Here is a 3,141-nt window from a genome sequence, read left to right as displayed (position 1 = left end):
CGAGAACTCTTCATCAGGTGAACGGATTGGACTCTTCCCTCCACCTCCCCCCCCACTGGCGTGGTGAGCCGTTGTGGAGGGGGAGTTTGTTTGTAAGCGGGGATCGTTCCGATCGGGAGATTTTATATGTAACTGTACACTTTTATCTATTCTTCCTTTATCTCTTTCTCTCCCTTTTCCAGTCTGGTTTAACTTCGAAAATGATTTTACTTTCGGGACATTTTTCTATTAAACTTTTCTGTTTCTATCCTTTTCATATGTAGTCTGTGTGTTATCATTTCCTTTGCCCAACTAAAGCCTTAATGATCTCGTTAACGTGCTGATAAGCCATTAACAAGCATCAAAAGTTTTTTGTGTGTGGTTTGGCTGGTTTTGCTTTTCCAGCCGACACACTATTTTGCCGCATCCCTTTTGGTGGGAAACAGCCCCCCTTTTTCAACCTGCGACAACTCCTTTCATCAGTGTAGGACTGTGTACTTGCCAAAAGGCTGCATTGTTTCTTTGATAGAATGTAACATAAAAAACCTTTTTGTGCAACTTGAAGCCTACGACATTAGTTCAAAACATATTTTCCATGCTTTCTCGAAATATGTAACTAAGTTATGTATTTCCATGAGTTTAATGTAACAGTTTCACAAACTTTTTGTTGAATAATGTAATGTTTTAAAAGCAAGAGGAAAAAAAAAACCACAAAAGTGAAAACGTGGAGAAATATATTCTTCTAGACCATTACAGGTACTTTTTTTTTTTCTCAATGCAACCCAAATAGTTAGCAAATGGTGAATATTTACACAGGACTGCTGACTACATTACCAAACTTTAGATAAGCAGTCATTTTTTCCAAAACAAATAAACCAAAACCTGAATATACTTGCACAGTGGAAAAAACAAACAAGTACTTAAGAGAAACCACAAGCTTAAGTAATTAAATTGCTTTACTATAACTGCTTTCCTGTATGGTGAAGTACTCATAGCAGGTACCTCTAGAAATTATCAAAATACAGTTCCTCCAAGAGGGTTGTTTTTTCCTGACACATGAACAGGATGAATATAAAGACCAACGAGCCCTCCACAACATCTGGCACAGAAGTTCTTTGTTCACGGAACAAAACATTAGTTGACTATCATCAGAATTATTCTTTGGAAATATGTTAGTACGACTGAGGTTTATCTTCAAACACTCCATGCTCCTGGGTGTTCCAGAAGTAATTTTCAGTTTCTGGCACTTTGAATACAGCTGTTTTAAATCACCCTTTCTGATTCAGGAAATCATTTATTTTTTCTGCTATTCTCTGCTCTCTAACTAGAAATTTCTTTCAAGACGATGTATAATTACAAGATGTCTACATGTTTTCCAAGTACTAGATTCCTGAGCACAGAAAAAAAATTCTATTATATGATCAGTTCATACTTCAATAGCAGTTTAAAAAAAAACCCAAACAAACCAAAACCAAATGTGCAACAAAACTCATAGATTTTTATGCTCAGTGTCTAAAGAAACAATAAACACTGTGTACCTTTAATTTCAAGATTAATCTCAATTAGAATAGATGTGTTTCAGTCTACTAAAAGGGAGCTATACTCTCTTGTTATGCTTGAATCTTTAATGATTGTGGCAGTAGAGTTTATATTAATAGTTGCCATCTTTCTTCCCTTGAAGGGAAGAAAGAAAGGCGGGGGGGGGGGCAGAATAAGAGGCAAGTCCTCTTCTTTTTGACAGATTTGAGTCACTTCAAATACACAAAGAACTTGGTGCACATCTTATCTAGAACTTCTGAATACTAACAAATTAGAAATATTTGTGAATTTCTTCATGTCATACAGTCCTAAACAAAAAAGTCTTCTGTGGAGAAATCAAGAGTTGGTAGGTAATACAGTTTCATTTTCATCACTTTCAAAAACATAAAAAGCAAAATAATTTAAGGAAATGCAAGAAGGAATGAATGTATCTGTGGAAAATAAGAAATGCCATAATTATCTCTTCAGTATCTGCAGTACTTAAAAAGGGTGACGCTCGTTCAGGGGTTTTGTTGCTAGGCCTTTTCCAAGGCAATGGTTTTCAGTTAAACAGTAGGTGAAATTTCATTTAAAATTACACTTCAGTTACACAGGATAATTTCACATGATGACTTTTATTGGGCAGTTTTTCTCAGTATTTGTGCATCACGTTTGTAACCTGGTAAGGACACTACGCAGGATGGACAGCTGAGTCTGGTTCAAGTGACTGCTGGAAGCTGGAGGAGACAAGAAATTCTTAACAATCCTTAACAATTAACAATCCTTAACATCTTTGATGGCACTGTAGTTGGAGCCAATGCACCAATAAAGAATGACTGAGAATGCGATATTCTTTTACTGTTTTTGATAGCAGAGATGGAACTCCAGCTGCTTCTAACACCTCTGATTCTTTTGTTAGGTTCTTAGCCTAACTTGTACCTACACAATCTATCAGTAGTGTATTTAGGAGACATATATGTATATATGCATAGTGGGAAGACAAAAAACAGTATTAGAAGGTGAAAAGTATATAGTTATTCTGTCTCATTTGGTTTATTAATAGCTGTTTTTCATTTTTGCATTTTCATATTTATTACTTGAAATATATACCATGATTTTATAATGTGACAGCAAAACATATTAATATGCCAATGAATGATAACTTTCAGTGCATTGTGTTTCCTGCAGTTAACATTATCGTCCTTAACATAATTTTTTGTTCACATTTTTTCATTCTTCCGCTATGTGTAGTGGAAGGGGCCTGTACTCCAGTGATTCAAACAGAATCACTGAGTCTTTTGGATTTTTGTAATTATTTGGGTGATTCCTTCCTGATATCATTCTGCAGTGCAAGGAAGTTAGAACACAAAAATTTTCATGTCACACTCTATCAGATCAATTTGAGAAACATTCATAAAACATACAGAACTTGTGCTGTGTAGACTTTAGGTTTGTAAGATGTGTTTAGTTGGTGACAGTAAACTATACCTCTGTTGTAGTAATAGAGATCAGTGTGTCATTAAAATATATACAGCAGTGTTATTAGGATAGTAGTTTTCTGAAAGATTAAAAATCTTCAGTTATTTTGGTGTAAAATTTATGCAAGGGGTTCTATTAATGGTATCCATATTTAATATTTGCAAA

This window comes from Buceros rhinoceros, unplaced genomic scaffold, assembly GCF_000710305.1.
Source record: "Buceros rhinoceros silvestris isolate BGI_N320 unplaced genomic scaffold, ASM71030v1 scaffold3510, whole genome shotgun sequence".
Taxonomy (NCBI): domain Eukaryota; kingdom Metazoa; phylum Chordata; class Aves; order Bucerotiformes; family Bucerotidae; genus Buceros; species Buceros rhinoceros.
This window is presented reverse-complemented; position numbering follows the sequence as displayed.